Here is a 17,803-nt window from a genome sequence, read left to right as displayed (position 1 = left end):
CTTTGTTGATGTCAGAGTGATCTACTGTCATATTATTTTATACTAATTTCCACTACATATTGATATTGATATCATGTATGGTATTTTAGTAATATAATCCTAGTCATTCGTGTTTTTAATATGTCATTGAGGCCTAAAAGTGCTTAAGATCTGTACATTCTATTACAATCACCTGTAAGGGCCCTGGAAGGACCAAAATCCCATGCAATGGCTACCAGTCTGGGTTTCAGGTATAAGCTATTACATTTGATTGCCATGATTATATGGTGCTTTCAGTGTTATTACAATGAGCTTATCATAAATTTGAGTTATGTTATAAGAGAGTGCAAGCACGGAAATGAAAGCAGGTGCTTATATACCACTTACACATGATTGTGGTGCTGAGAAGAACCTGATATTCGATTTTGATGGTTGCATAGACATTCTAACTAATGCACATTTTTTGTGGTGCCCGACTCATGTCTTGTATAGTTTTGAGTTGGTGTGTTACAATTAGCTGAAGCTTGTAACCACTTGCTCTTACCACCATTCTACTGTTGTTTTACGATGATAACTGCATTATCCAGAGCTTTATAAATACTTGTTGTTGTATGATGAGCTTTATGCTGCTTAGTCCTAATGAAAGAAATGCCACAATCTTTCTCAGCACCTTCAGCTCCTTCATACTTTTGATAGAAGCAGTTGCTGTTCATTACACCTGACCTCACTGATGCCAAAGAGCACTGACCCCCAGAAGAGGGTGAGTAGATGGACTCAATGGCTCATCAACAGGGACATCATGGACAGGAAGCACTATCAGGCTCAGGTCTGTCACATCAAGGCCCAGCAGACGAGCAGCACTTTGAGACCCCCTACCTGACAGAGAAGACCATGCCATCATAATCAAGCCTTAGATTGAGGATCAGTCAGACTATAAAGGCAAGTATTCTCTTTGGGAAGAAGACCTCAGATGACTCAGCATCCCTACAGATGATGGGGACATCTCAGAAGACCCCAGGTTCACAGTCAAGTACTGGATTGACATGGAGGAATCCTGAGACACCATGATGTGGAATGACAATGACAGCTCCAGGGAGCAGTCAGTCACTTTCACAGAGCTATCAGCTGCCATACCAGGAGTTAGTGAAAAGCATGAGTGCCCCAGGTTTTGCTGGGTTGCCAGATCAGGTATCATATGGGTCAGGTACAGGTCAGCATCTGACAATCCAGAGTAAACCCAGCTGACCCATCTGACCCAATGTATTGAACTACATTGCTTCATTCTGTAAAATGGTTTGATGCAATGGTTAACTTGGATGGCTGTGTTCTGTTTTGCATCACCAAGTTCAAGCCCAGCTTCTTGCCAGTTAAAAATGATGTCATCTCTGATACTGAGATTTCTTTGGAACTGGTAATGAGGTCATTGGTGAGCATTTAATAATATGATTTATTCTATAGAATAATATAATATTGTCTTATTTAAATATTTCTAACTTGGATACCTGACAACCTGGCAACCTGTGAGAATTGCCTAGTAACCTGGCCAGAACCCAGACCTGCTGATAAGGGTTATAACCCTTATGAGTACAGGTATGGGTTGGCTTTCTGGACCCAGGGGTTCACCCAGGCTATTCACTACCAGAAGTCAACTCAGATGGAGAGCACCTTTATCAGAGAGGAACCCAAAGGTTCTACATCAATATATTCAACTGAATCATTGACAAATGAACTGGAGGGGACTACACAGATGACTGGAGGGCAGCAGATAGAGCATGGAGGTGAAGAGCCACCTTTAAAGAGGCCAAAGACTCATTCCTCCCTGCCTAGGAGTGAGGACTGGGAGGAGACGTATGAGCAATGGTTGGAGAGAAGGAGGCAGGAGGACATCAAGGAGATGAATCTTCTAAGCCAGGTTGGCACACAGCCCCAACCTCCCTTGCCTTGTACACCCCTGATGGGACCCACAGAATTGCAGGATCCCCTCTGGAGTGGGATGACAATTCCCTCCATAAGTCAGAGTTCATCTGGCCCTCTCCCTGACCTGAATCTGAAGTTCTCTCCTGGAACATCATCACCATTGCTGACCTCAGGAACTTCACAGAGCTCTGTTTTGCCCACATCTCAGAAACATCCACTATTGACAGACCCAATGATGTCGCATTCACCAACTACTCCAACACCAATAGTGAGGAGCTCCTGGAGTACTACACCCATGCCGGTTCACCAGACAATGATGCACAGTAGGTTATCTTCCTGGGTGACACCCCCTGAAGAGACAGGCTTCTCAACTGGTTTGCCAGAGACCAACCCCTTCCAGATCCTATCATCCTCCTGAACTGTATTCTGGAGGAGCTCAATCAGGCAAACCTCCATCCATACCCCTACTGCAACTGCACCATCTGCCAGCAACTACAGACCTTGGCCAGTGCTGGGTATGATAGAGCAAGACCTGCCCCAGAGCTTGAACCCTTCCTTGTACCTGAGGGAGGGTTCCTACCCAATAGATATAATGGGGGCTTCATTCCTCCCCTAAGGGTTATGGCCCTGGGTCTGGGAGTGAGCAGATGCTGTGGAGATCTGAGATGAGTACAGCTGATACCTCACAGACATATTTGACTGGAACGAGACCTGGTATGCAGGAGACACAATTTTCTTCCGATACCAGGTTATTGGTTACCCTCCCAACCATGACAACTGGTCTGACCCCTAGACCTGAGCTGGGATGGCCATCAACCAGTGAGCCCAGGAGGGAGAGTACAATGGGCCACCTGATGATGAACCTTCCATTAACAGGTGAGACAAGTTTGTTTAGGGCTCCAGTACTGGAGCTCATGGACCAAGAAATCTATAATCTAACATGGCAGCAGATGTTAGATTGGACATGGAGGCATCTACCATATGAGATGATCTGGACCACATTCAATCAAGGACAAGCCTACAAGGCAGCACCTATAGGCTCAGATATTGAGGACAAGATTCTCCATACTGAAACACTGTATCATGCTGCTAGTCACTGACCATCCTGTAGCATGAGGGAAATGCTACTACAGACCCACCGACACACTCTCTCCCCCAGTGGAGTCCCCAAGATTTGTAGACCAGAAAAATTCAATCTCTGACTCTACGATCACTGCCTTGCTCTGCAAATCTCCCTTTACCACCTGATCTGCTGGGTGACTGGGAGATTGCTGCCAGAGATCTCAATCCCTGGGGAGATGTGAAGCCAAAATTGATGCAGGTCCCTGCCAAGTTCTATGGGAAGGCTAGTGACCTCAATCAGTTTTTCACAAACTGTGAATACTACTTTGAGATGTTCCATGGGTACTTCATGCTCAACAAAGCATGAGGATATGGCTCAAGTCGAGTAGTCTTCACAGCCTCCCTATTTGATGGGAATGTGATGCAGTGGTGGATCCACCAGTAACGACACTACAAGGATCCACACAGCAGAAGGCATCATATTTCCACCTGAGAAACCTTTCAGGAAAATATTCGCCAATGATTCTGGAAGGTAGTGGAAGTCCAAATCAAGCATATCCAATGGAAGAAACTGCAGCAGTCGCAGTTCAAGACAGCCATAGAATTCTTCAAGAAATTTGAAGAAATGGCAATGGAAGCCAAGTGCTTCCACAACGATGAGGAAATGGAGGAAGTTATCACCCTCACAATCCAGCCTAATGTCAAGCAGATCATTATGGCTGGAGATAACATGCACTCTACCACCTACTAGGAGTGGAAGTGCAGAGTCAGCCAAATGGACAAGAACTATCAAGTTCACCTTGCCCAAGGTGGCAAGAATCCTAGCAGTACTGCATACTCCAGGCCCAGAGTAGTGGGAGGCTCTTTGACAAAGAGCAACAGGAGGGATGCCACCAGAACCACATATGGCTGTGAAGGCAAGCCCATGGACATTGATTGTCTCAGGAAAGAGAAGCAATGTTTCCAGTGCAAACACACTGGACAACTTAGGCAGGACAATAAGTGCCTGTCCAACAAGTTGAAATGGTTAATCAAGCTGAGAAAACCATTGACGGTGAAGAGGCTGGCTGTGGGCACCTGTGGAATAGTGAGCGGGCTAAAAGGCGAGCCTCAAAAACCCACACACACACTCACACAACTACACAAACTACAATCACCCTCGTAAGTTCTAGGGGGAGTGATTATTCCTAATGTGATTCAACTATACTTCAATACCTCGAAGAGTTTCTCTTATTCTCAGCACTCTTAGCGAAGCTAAGCTTTCTCTAATGAATTCCTAAGTCTAGGAACTTTTTACAGGAAGGTCGTTCACTGGCGCGATGCAACCTTCAAGGCAGATTTGAGTTATAATACACAAGGGACACTGATCCCAATAGAAACAGAGGCAATACACGCTGAAACTTTAGTGAGCTCGCTAAAAGAACACCACAGGCAAGCACTGACTTAGCCCGCTCGCTACACAACTGTATGTAGGGGTTCTCCAACTAACTCCCGCAGGTTATCTCGACTCAAGAACACTTCAGAAGTGCTCAGAAAACAGATTCAGAAATGGAACTTTGAACAGAACTGACATGGAACAGACTGAAACAGAACAGAACAGAACAGAACAGAACAGGACAGATCTCAGATTTCCACTTCAACACATTCTCCGAACAGACTTATCACACTTAACAGAACAGAAACAGCGTCACTGATTCGTATTCACTCTGACTAAGTTCTCAAAAGTCTTATCAAAAGGGTATCTCGTATTTCTCTGAGTGAGCTCGCTAATTCTATGCACAGCTCGAAGTCACAAACTGATCCTTTGTTACAGTACCGCCTTCAACGCGTGCATGGGAACTCGGGGGCTCGAAAACTTGCCTCTACCTACTGTAACCAGCCTACTTATACTACAGGGGAATTAGAATTATAAACGTCGCGCAGTACCCAGACTCCTACATGCATAGCACGTTGCCACCACCGCCTTACTGAGCATCCAAGTCGGACTTCCCAGTTTTAGTCTCATTTCTATAGTGAGCTTGCTAAACGCGTGCCAAGAGGTGCTCTCCCGACACCCGCGGGCTTGTTCTCTAGCGACCGACAGGTCTAGGCGCACGGAACTATCAGTTCTGGCATATGTCATTCAGGACTTCTTTCTTGGATTCACAGAGGCTTCTCGTAGACACGGCAACAAGTGAGTCTTCGAACAATGGGACTCAGAACAATGGAACGTGGGCTCACGGACTTTGGCCGAAGCCCATTGCCCAAGCTCGTGCCGGTGATATCTGTCCGCTCGCTTAAGGATTTCCCCGGATTTTCAGGTACGGCGCATCACAGTTAGCGAGCGCGCTAAGTGTTCTCAGTGCCAGTGCAATCTTCAAGGTTTTATCTAGCTCCCGCGAGTGTGCTTGTAAGTTAGAGCCTAAGGCATTGGGTATAGGGTTTGGCCTTCTCATCACGCATGCCCGTCAGGTACAGTGCTGTGACTAAGTCCTGTTTAGAATCCCGTTGCTTCTTATGCCATAAGTTACATTCCGTATCATTGCACCGCGTAGCATCAGTGTCAACGTGTAGTTTTAGTCCGCTCGCTCACTATTTCTCAGTATGCGTGTAAAACACTCTAGATTGCAAAATTACATGCGTAAATAGGCTGCAGTCGCAACAACGGGACCCCTCACAACCTATCTCAGAGCTATCCTAGCTGAGGTGGAAGAGGAAGACCTCACTGACTCAACAGGAGTCAAGGAGGTAAAAGAAACACCAGTGTAGGAATAAGCAATTCTACTTTGCTGGCTAGGACTTATCATGGTGCATCTCATGTTATGAATATTCATACTTATGCTGTACCTGTAGGTACTTGTAACAATATATCGCTTTCATCCTGCACTATGAAGGAATCACAAAGTGCAAGAGAGAAACCTCAAGGTGAGTACTCCCCTGTGAATATTAAAGCTGACTATGTGCCTGTAGGAGTTTCCAAGGGAATAGTCCCCAAAAGCAAACAAGATGGCATAGAAGGGGATTATCGCTGCTCATTGAGCACTGAACCCTACCCACCAAATCCTCATGTGGGTGGTTCTGTTGAAGATGCACTCTGCACACTGCAGCCAACTATCTGTCTTTCTACTACTAGTTCAACAGGTACTAAAAAGGATGATTGGGATGGTGATAGTTTGGTGCCAATCAAAGTGACAATATCATCATCTACTAGCCAGGCAGGAAACCATGGACACAGTGGAGGAGTGGGCATAATTATGTCAGGGTCTTCATGTGCCCCTTATGATAACCCAGTGACAGAACTGATGACGAGGGGAAGATCTCAATGCAGCAAGCATTGGAGGAGTACCCTCAGGACTCCATATGGCTGAAGCCCTTTGGAGCTGCCTGGACTTGACAAGCTATCAGACTTGCCAAGATCCCAGGAGAGATGTCACTTCTCAGACAGTGGGTTCATTCTCGATGAAGAATGGAGGTTGATGCCCAATTAGTTATCAACTTGGAAAGCCAAGTCAGGAAGTCCTATCTGGACAAATACAACAAGCTGGAACATATGGACCAGCTTACCAAACCACCCCAGTATGTGTTAAGCACTAACTCTAATCTGAACCAAAGCATGACCTCTGTGCTGACACTTGCATTTGGTGATTCAGCATTGGAGGGTCTTTGGCAGATTGTAAGAAGTTAGGCATCACTTAGGTAGTGAGAGCAGAGAGCTTGTAAGAGTTAGGAGTGTATAACCTTAGCTGAAGCTGGGGTCTAAGGCCACAGCATAGGGTAGCTTAAATGCATGTCAGACTTGTACTAAGAATAGTGTCTACTGGGGCATATACAGCAAGAAGTGTGCTCTACAGCGAATGAGGAGTGGAGACACTAAAAGAAGTGTGTCCCCAATAAATGAGAGTAAAGAGCGCATATGATCTGCATTGATGCAGAACTCTGTCTGAATAGACCATATCCCATAGACTGTCCTTGACTAGCAGTTGACTGTTGTCCAACCACTAAGAAGCATGATGCCATCAAGAGAAGTGTGATGGTGCATGCAGGTCATCAGTCATCTGGGACATGCGAGTCATCGGCAGAATGATGGCAGCTGGATAAACAGGTAGGATATGTGCCAGCGGAATATCATGGGTCTGAGAGATAGGTAGGTCCGGGGTTCTGGAAGATAAGGATAAGATAAGATAAGAAAAATAGAGGTATGGTCATAATAATACCCCCTGACTAAGACTGTCATCCCAACAGTCATTAGACATACTTACTCTCTGAGTCAAGAGAGTGAGTAAATTCCATATCCCATTCGTAGTCCTTAGTTTGTCTCCAAGCAGACATGCCCTGTTCTTGTATCCAGAAGCTAGGGTCAGTTTGAGTTGTAAGAGGAGACACTGAGCACTCATCTTTGAAGATGTCCTCATCTGTGTCCAATGAATAATAGTCCTGCTCATCTGAGACTGGAAAGACTGTTGAGTTCTCAGTTGAAGAGCCAGGAGATGATATGGTTATACATCCTCTCATCTGGTTCTCCAAGTGTCGCAAATCGTGATCCTCTATGCAGTCTTCCTTGTTCTTGTAGTGATTGATGAGTTCTTCAGCATTGGTGAGGTTACTCCTCTTAACCCAGATGGCTTCTTCCACTGGATATTCCTTCCACTTGACCAAATATTCTGTTATAGTCCTCTGGTTGCATCCTTGACCAATGACATGGTTGTGATCCTGAAGTAGTTCCTCTACTTCATATTCTTCTTCACCATCCATGAGCTCTGGCTCGGGTGGCAGTGGTTTCTCCTGGTTCAGGAACTCTGGGAGAATGTACAGAGTCAGGTATTGTTTGTTGAACTTGTTATGGATCTTCTAACTCAGTGGTAGCCTTAGCTCATACGTGGAGGGGCCTTTCTTGGAGATTATCTCAAAGGATCCAACATGTTTGTTGTCTAGCTTTTTTGCTGGTCTTGGGAGGTGAAGATTGGTTGAGTCCAACCAGACTTTATCACCTGGTTGGTACTCCTGCACAGGATGAGTGTGTTTGTCATAAGCCTTTCTCATAACTTCAGCAGCTTTATTCAGAGAGTGTTCCACCTGTTTGCATACTCTCTGGAGGCTTTCAACAAAGTCAGTTACTGATGGCATTTCTGATGGCCTCACCACAGTTGGGTGAATTTCTCCATCATGTCCAAAGACAAGTTTGATGGGAGAAAAGCCCATTGCAGAATGTTGGCAGTTATTGTGAGCAAATGCTGCCTACTGCAGCCATTCACTCCAATTGTCCTGCTTGTGATTAATGAAGACTTGATGATATTTTTCGAGTTCTTGGTTAACCCACTCCATTTGTCCATCCATTTGCGGGTGATAAGCCATCGACAGATTTCCTTGAATATTCATCATTGAGTATAGCTTGGTGATGAATTTCAAGATGAATTGGAGTCCTTGGTCAGAAATGACCTTAGAAGGGGTGATCCCAAATTAACAAATGATTTCGCCATGTAGGATTTTAGGCCACCCACTTGACAAAAGTTCTTTTGTGCATGGAATCAGCATAATGTATTTCAAGAATCGGTCTATAATGACTAGTACCACATCATAGCCCTTGGATTCAGGAAATCCAGTGATCATGTCAACAAAAATGTGTTCCCATGGTTGAGATGGCACAGCATTAGGATGTAGCAGAGCTGCCTTCTGCTGCATGTCAGTCTTTGTTCTTTGACACACCTTGCATCCTCATATGTAGGTTTCTACATCTCTTTGTAGCCTGGGCCATCAGTATTCTCTCAAGACCAACTCTTTGGTCTTGTTGATATCTGGGTGCCCTGCAGAGATGTGATCATGGTAGTGGGAGATGAGTTCTCCCTGTAATGCATGGTCACAAGAGACATAGATACATCCATCATAGAATAGTAGGTGGTCCTTTTCATTGACCCCTTTGTCATGGTTAAGGCTGGAAGCAATCTCTTGGTCCCCCATTGGTGATCACTTGTCACCCTCCTGATTTTGCCATGGATTTTCTCCTCTGTTGGCATTATCAGAGCTTGGAAGAATTCTGGTTTTAAGAGGACAATGTCATTGTTGTCCTTCTTGCCCTGGTTGTGGTTGGCTCACCAACTGAAGAGGTCAGCCTTCCTATTGGACACTCGAGGTTTATGGTTAAGTATGAAATGATACTCTGCTAGCTCAGTGATCCACTGCACCTGTCTGCGGTTGAGTTTTTGAGGCTTGCAGAAGTACTGCAAGTTTGAGTAGTCTATCCAGATTTTGAAATCTTGATGGGTGCCCATAAGATAATGTCACCATTCTTCCAAGGTGATCATTATTGCCAATAGTTCCTTGTCATAAATCTTATAATTCTGTTCTGTCACGAAAACAGATTTTGACAGGAACACAATTGGACACTATTTTCTTTCCTGTTCCTGTGACAGGACAGTGCTGATCACCCCTTCACTGGAGTCTGCCTCCATGCAAAACTTGTTGTAGTCATTTGGCATTGCCAATATGACTCCCATTGCGAATTGGCATTTGAGTTCCTCAAATGCCTCTTTTTGTTCCTTCCCCCAGGTCTAAGGGATCTTCCCTGTGAGTTTCATCATTGGTTTGATGATTGCACTATAGTGCTAGATGAATTGTCAATAGAAGTTGGTGAACCCTAGGAACGATTGTAGTTCCTGTTTCTTGGAGGGTTCTGGCCAGTCCATAATACCAGCAATCTTGACAGGATCCATCAAGATGGATCCTTGCTGATAATGACTCTGAGGTATTCTGTTTCAAGTACCTTGAATTCACATTTTTCTGTGTTCAAGAACAATTTGTTCTTGCACAGAATCTTTAGGACTTCCTGCACAATTCTTCAGTGCTCCGCTTTGTCCTTGGTGAAGATAAGGATGTCATTCAAATAAATGGTGACTTTCCCTTGAGCAATGAGATCTTTGAAGATGTCATTCATCATCCACTGGAATGTAGCAGGTGACTTGGTAAGTCTGAAGAACATAACCATGGGTTCATAGAGCCCCTGGTTAGTGCAGAATGCTGTCTTAAATTTGTCCCCATCCTTGATCCAGATGTTATTGTATCCCCAACAGACATCTAGCTTGGTGAAATACTTCGCATCTTGACAAAGAAAAAGAGAGATGCCATTGGAGACTTGGAAGGTCAGATTTGACTGGTCACCAAATTCTCATTGAGGAATTTGTCCAATTCCTCTTGTTCCTTTAGGATTCAAGGGGTATACCTTGCAATCCAAACTGGCATTGGCATTGGGAATAAGCTCAATGGCATGGTTCCAAGGTTTACGAGGGGGGAGTTCATCAAAGTTTTCCTTGGCGAAGATGTCAATGAACTCTTGGTAGTGTTCAGGAACAATTTCCTTGAATAACTTCGTTTCTTTTCTCTCATTAGCCTTGGCTGTCAATTCATTGGCCTTATGCCCTATGGCCCATATATGAAAGGCCTCTTCAAAGTCTATGACAAGGATTGTGTCCCTGTCCTCAACTTCAGTTCCCCATTGTTATTCCAGATCTTCATCTGGAAGTCAGAATGGTACCTTGCAGCAATCACAGCATGCCAAGATTACTGAACCCATATTCCAGTCAATAAGTGGGTTATACCTTTGCAACTAGTCATAGCCTAGGAAGATGGGCATCATTTCTAGGTCGACGACTGCTAACTCGATGTGTTTGCTGTGATCTCTAATTTTGAGTCAGACCTCAGTGAACTCAGTGATGTCACCACCCTTATTGCAAGTACTGTCCATGTTATAAACTGGAGTGGGGTGAGCTGCTTTGTGCATGGTAATACCACAATCATGGGTCTACTGCTGATCAATAGTGCTTCCTGTACAGCCACTGTTGATCAGGGCCTTTACAGAGTGATGGGCCATAGTATTGAAGGTTTCCAGTTGCAGGGTGATTGTGACATTCTGTCTCTTTGCTCCTTGGACATACTGGGGTGGTTTGATAAGCTGGTCCATGTGTTCCAGCTTATCATATTCATCCAAATAGGACTCCCTGACTTGGCTTTCCAAGTCAGTGGCCAGTTGGTCATTAACCTCCATTCTTCATTGAGGATAGACCCACTGTCTGAGAAGTGATGTCTTCTCTCCTGGAGTCTTGACAAATCACATAGCTCATCAAGTCCAGGCAGCTCTGAAGGGCTTCAGCCATTGGGAGTCCTGAGGGTACTCCTCTGATGCTTGTTGCAGACTTGGCTGAGTTTTGAACATCCCTGTAAACTTCTTAAATAACTAAAGTTGTCTTCTTCATCAGCAACTTCCTCTAAATGTACATGTACTTGGGAAGGGGAGCCTCTCTCCCCTGTTTGGCCCTCTTGATCCTTGTGGGTGATTGAGCTTTTTCAGCTGGTGTCCTCTGGAGAGGTGGCTGTTTCCTGGATACCCTTTCTACCTGTTTCTATGTGTGGTGCTGGGTTATCACCCTTGGCTTTAGAACGGTCTGTTATAGGGTCTGCTAGGCTCCACCAGCCTTCGGCCTCATTCCTGTCCTCATCTGGATTCCCTGACCTCACCGTCACTGAAGTGGTCTGTCATTGGGGAACCTTGATGCACAGGGAGAATGCCAGTTCACCATCATCTGGAACTCCTGCCACTAAGAGTGGCTTTCCCAGGGCTGTGATTGTCAAATCACTGGCTCCTGTGTTGTGAGTGCCCCAGGCTATGTTGTGAGTGTCCTGGAGCATGTTCTCACTCTCCTGGTTCCATGTGGGAGTGCCTGTCAAACTGGTAGTACTGGGTGGTGTGCCTACAGAGTGACCTGCCCATAGAGTACTGCCCACATAAGAACTTGGTGGGTGAGGTTCATTGCTCAAGGAGTGGTGGAAATCCTTGTCTATGCCATTGGTTGGCAGACTCGAGGATCTCCTCCCGCTTTTAAGCAGTTTGGTGGTAGGTGCAAAGAGTCCCATTGGTCCTGGGCTTCGTTCCTAGTTATACTTGGACTCTTGATTCATTGATCAAGAACCCTGTCAGGATTCTTGATGGAATGATTGAGAGTCACTTCTGGATCCTTGATCCATTGATCGAGATGTCTCATGCTGGTATGACCTCAAGTTGCTAGTCCAGTCTAACCCTTTTATGTCTGACTCTTGGGGTTTGTTGCTCAATGGGTGGTGGTAATCCTCTGCTACACTGTTTCTGTTTTGCAATTCCTTCATAGTATGGGATGAATGTGATATATTGTTACAAGTATCTACAGATACAACATAAGTGTGAATATTTGTATCATAAGGTGCACCATGATAAACCCCAGCCAACAAAGTAGAATCACTAAGTCCTACACTGGCATCTCTTTTATCTCCTCAACCATTGTCAAGCTAGCAAAGTCTTCTTCCTCTATTTCTGCTAGGATGGCTCTGAGACAGGTTGCAAAAGTCGATGGTTTCTTTGGAAACTGCAAGCACTTATTGTCTTGCTCCTGATGTCCAGTGTGTCTGCACCGGAAACATCGCTTTTCTCTTCTGAGATGACTGATGTCCATAGGTTCACCTTCACTGCCATAGGTGAATCTGGTGGCATCCCTTCTGCTCTTCGTTGAAGAGCCCCCCACTGCTCTAGGCTTGGAGCCTGCAGTACTGCTGGGATACTTCCCACCTTGTGCAACATGAACTCAATAGTTCTCATCCATCTGCAGGACTCTGTGCCTCCACTCCCAGTAGGTGGTAGGATGCATATTATCTCTGGCCATAATAATCTGCTTGACATTAGGTCAGATTGCGAGGGTGATGACTTTCTCCATTTCCTCATTGTTGTGGAAGCACTCAGCTTCCACAGCCATTTGTTCAAACTTCTCGAAGAATTTAATGGCCATCTGGAACTGTGATTGCTGCAGTTTCTTTCATTGCATCCATTTAATTTGGACCTCTGCTACTTTCTTGAAACATGTTCAGACATTTTCTTGGAAGGCTTCCCAGGTGGGAATGTGATGTCTTCCACTGTGTGGGTCCTTGTAGTGTCATTGCTGGTGGACCCACCAGTCCATCATGTTTCCATTGAATAGGAAGGCTGCAAAGACTACTCAACTCAGGCCATATCCATGTGCTTTGTTTAGCACAAAGTACTGGGAGAACATCTCAAAGTAGTATTCACAGCTCATGAAGAATTGGTTGAGGTCACTGGCTTTTCCATAGAACTTGTCAGGGACTCTCATCAACTAAGGCTTCACATTTCCCCAGGGATTGGGTTGTCCATCAGCAATCTTCCAACTGCCTGGCAGATCAGGTGGTAAAGAGGGATTTGCAGGGTGAGGCAGCAATCATAAATTCTGATCACTGTTGGGTGATGGTGGCTGAGGTGGAGGGTGAGATGGTATAGGTGGGGGTCCACCTCCACCACCTCCTCCTCCAGGTCCTCCTGGGCCACTGCCTCCTCCTGGTGCAGCTGGCACAGGTTCACCTGCACTCCCTGTCAGTGCCAATTGTGTGGAGTCCCCACCCATGCTGCAGGCATGGATGGTTTCTCCCTCTCCAGCTTCGAGTCTCAGAGCCTCAGAAGGTACCCATCTGGGGTTAGGAATTAGGTTTTCCTGGCCCACCATTCTTGGGGATCTTGGATCAGGGTCTGGTAGGTTACAGAGTCCCCAGTAGTGCTCTCCTGGCACTATGGGATAGTCAGGGTGTATCACATTCCAGTCAATGGTGGCATGATACTATGTTTTGATATGGAAGATTTCATCTTCTATATCCGAGCCTAAAGGCATGGCCTTATAGGCTTGTCCTTGGATGGATGTGACCCAGGTCACATCATATGGCAAGCGCCTGGTCGTCCAATCTAACATTTGCTCTCATGTTAAATCATATATTTAGTAGTTAGTGAGTCCATCCTATGCTTGAACCCTGGACAAACTTGTCTTGCTCGCTAGAGGGTTTATAGTTGGGCAGCTCATGGTAGCCTTCCCACTGGTTGATGACCATCCTGGCTCATGCCCAGAGGTCAGACCTGTTGTTGTGGTCAGGTGGAAAGCTGATAACCTGGTATCAGGAGAAAGTTGTATGTCCTGCATACCAGGTCTCATTCCAGTCCCATATGCTTGTGATGTATCTGTAGTACTCATCTCAGATCTCCATGGCATCAGCTCATTCAAAGATCCAGGGCTATAACCTTTGGGGAGGGATGAAACCTCCATTGTATCCCTCGGGTAAGAACCCTCCCTCCAGTGCAAGGAAAGGCTTGAGCTCTAGGGCATCCCTTGCTCCATAGTACATGTCATTGGCCAAGGACTGGAGTCATTGGCAGATGGTGCAGTTACAGTAGGGATATAAGTGGGGTTCGACTTGATCGAGCTCTTTGAGGATGCAGTTCAGGAGGATGATAGGGTCCAGAAGAGGTTGGTCTCCAGCAAACCAATCGAGAAGCCTGTCTCCTCTGGAGGTATCACCCAGGAAGATAACCCAGTGGTCCTTGTTGTATGAGGATTCAGAATGGGTGTAGTAGTCTAGGAGCTCCTCGCTATTGGTGTCAGAGTACTCAGCGAATATGATGTTATTGGGTCTGTTGCCAATGGCATCGCTGGTGGATGGTTCAGAGATATGAGCAAAATGGGGCTCAGCAAAGTTTATGAGGTTGGCAATGGTAACAAAGTTCTGAGGGAGAACTTTGGATTTGGGTCAGGGAGAGAGCCAGACAAAGTCTGACTCATGGATAGAATCATCATCCCACCACAAAGGGGGTCCTGCAATTCTGTAGATCCCATCAGGAGTGTATGACATGAGGGAGGTTGGGGCTATGGTCCAATCTGGCTCTGACAATTCATCTCTTCAATGTCCCTCTGCCTCTGCCTCTCAATCCATGTCTTGTACATCTCCTCCCTGCCCTCATTCCTGGGCAGGGAGGAATGGGTCTTTGACTTCTTCGAAGGTGGTTCTTTGCTCCTATGTTCTATCTGCCATCCTCCAGTAGTTTTCTCTGGTTCATGTGCCGAAGATTCAATTGAATATGTCAATGTAAAACCTTCAGGTTCCTCTCTGATAGAGGCACTCTCCATCAGAGTCAACTCCTGGTACAGTGGCCGATAACTCTGTGGAAGAGATTGACAGCTCCCTGTCATTGTCATCCCATGTGGTGGTGTCCCAGGATCCCTCCCGTGTTGGTCCAGTACTCAATTGTGAACTGAGAGTCTCCTGAGAACTCTCCATTATCTGGAGAGATGCCGAGTTGTCCGAGGTCTTCTTCTCAAAGGGAAGTTTCATGGCTGAGCTGATCCTGCATCTGAGGTCAACTGTGTCGGTGTCAACTTCTCTGTTGAGTAAGAGATGTCAAAGTGTGTCTCACTCCCTCCTTGGCCTGGGTGTGACAGACCTGAGCCTGATGGTGCTCCCTGTTCAGGAGGTTCCTGTTGATGAGCCATTCAGTCTGTCTACTCTCCCTCTTCCAGAGGTCAGTGCTCTTTGGCATCAGGTTGGTCAGGTAAAATGGATAACTGAGGCTGCAGTTAGTAGTATCAAGGTACTGAAAGTACTTCTGAAGATGATGGCAGTGCAGTCTGAGAGGGTGAGAGACATAAAGTTCATTGTACCACAATGAACATTTATAATCTCAAAGTATGGTGGGTGCCATTTTACAAATAACAGGCTGAAGTTTTGGAAGTATAATAGTGACTGCCTTGAAGCGATACAGTTACCATTGTTGGACAATGGTAAGGGTAGTAAGGGCAAGCTTCAGCTTGTAAGAAGTTAGATGTCACTTAGATAGTGAGAGCAAGGAGCTTGTAAGAGTTAGGAGTGTATAACCTTAGCCGAAGCTGGGGTCTAAGGCCACAGCGTAGGGTAGCTTAAATACATGTCAGATTTGTACTAAGAATAGTGTCTACTGGGGCACATGCAGCAAGAAGTGTGCTCTACAGCAAATGAGGAGTGGAGACACTAAAAGAAGTGTGTCCCCAATAAATGAGAGTAAAGAGTGCATATGATCTGCATTGATGCAGGACTCTGTCTGAATAGACCATATCCCATAGACTGCCCTCAACTAGCAGTTGACTGTTGTTCAACCACTAAGAAGCATGATGCCATCAAGAGAAGTGTGATGGTGCATGCAGGTCATCAGTCATCTGGACATGCGAGTCATTGGCAGAATGATGGCAGCTGAGTAAACAGGTAGGATATGTGCCAGCAGAATATTATGGGTCTGAGAGATAAGATAGGTAGATTCAAGATTCCAAGAGATAAGGATAAAATAAGATAAGAAAAATAGGGATAAGGTCATAATAGTATGTCCATGGAGCAAGAGGACAGAATGTCACAATCACTCTACAATTGGAAACCTTCGATACCATGGCCTATCATTCTGTGAAGACCCTGATCAACAGTGGCTGTACAGGAAGCACTATTGATCAGCAATAGACCTGTGATCATGGTATTACCATGCACAAAGTGGCTCACCCCACTCCAGTCTATAAGGCAGATGGTACTCGCAACAAGGGTGGTGACATCACTGAATTCACTGAGGTCCGACTCAAGATTGGGGACCACAGCAAATGAATTAAGCTAGCTGTCATTAACTTGGGAATAACACCTATCTTCTTAGGTCATGACTGGCTGCAAAGACATAACTCACTTATCAACTGGAATACGGGTTTGGTAACCTTGGCATGCTGTGACTGCTGCAAGATACTGTTCCAACTTCCAGACAAAGACCCTGAACAATAGTGGAGGACCAAAGTTGAAGACAGGGATACTATCCTCATCATAGACTTTGAAGAAGCCTTTCATGTGCAGGCAATAGGACATAAAGCCAATGAATTGGTGGCGAACACCAACAAGGGAAAGGAAACGAAGTCGTTCAAGGAAATCATCCCTGAACACTACTGAGACTTCATTAATGTTTTTGCCAAGGAAAACTTTGATGAACTCCCCCCTCATAAACCTTAGGACAATGCTATTAAGCTCATCCCCAATGCCAACACTAGTCTTGATTGCAAGGTATATCTCTTGAATCCCAGAGAACAAGAGGAACTGGACAAATGCCTTGATGAAAATTTGGCCACAGGTTGAATTTGACCTTCCAAGTCTCCAATGGCATCTCCCTTTTTCTTTGTCAAAGAAAAAGGATGGTAAACTGTGGCCAGTACAAGACTACCACAAGCTTAATGAAATCACTATCAAGAATTGCTATCCCTTGCTGCTTATCTCAGAACTCATGGATAAGCTCAAAGATGTGAAGTATTTCACCAAGCTAGATGTCTGTTGGGGATACAATAACATCTGGATCAAGGATGGGGACAAATTCAAGATAGCATTCTGCACTAACCAGAGGCTCTATAAACCCATGGTTATGTTCTTTGGACTTACCAATTCACCCACCACATTCCAGTGGATGATGAATGACATCTTTGAAGATGTCATTGCCCAAGGATTGGTCACCATTTATTTGGATAACATTCTCATCTCCACCAAGGACAGGGTGGAACACCAAAGAATTGTGCAGGAAGTCCTAAAGATTCTGTGCAAGAACAAATTGTTCTTGAAGGCAGAAAAATGCAAATTTGAGGTACTTGAGATGGAATACCTCAGAGTCATCATCAGCAAAGGCTCCATTAAAATGGACTCCATCAAGATCACTGGTATCATAGACTGGCCAGAACTCTCCAAAAAACAGGAACTACAATCATTCCTAGGGTTCACCAACTTCTATCGATGATTTATCTGGCACTACAGCATGATCATCAAACTAATGACAAAGCTCATGGGAAAGGTCCTCTGGACCTGGGGAAAGAAACAAAGGAAGGCATTTGAGGAACTCAAATGCCAATTCACCATAATGGTCATCCTGGTGATGCCAAATGATCACAACAAGTTTCACGTGGAGGCAGACTCCAGCGACGGAGCAATTGGCACCATCCTATTGCAAGAACAGGAAGGAAAATGATGTCCAGTCACG

Source organism: Desarmillaria tabescens (genome assembly GCF_030435595.1).
Source record: "Desarmillaria tabescens strain CCBAS 213 chromosome Unknown EV420scaffold_72, whole genome shotgun sequence".
Lineage (NCBI taxonomy): Eukaryota > Fungi > Basidiomycota > Agaricomycetes > Agaricales > Physalacriaceae > Desarmillaria > Desarmillaria tabescens.
This window is presented reverse-complemented; position numbering follows the sequence as displayed.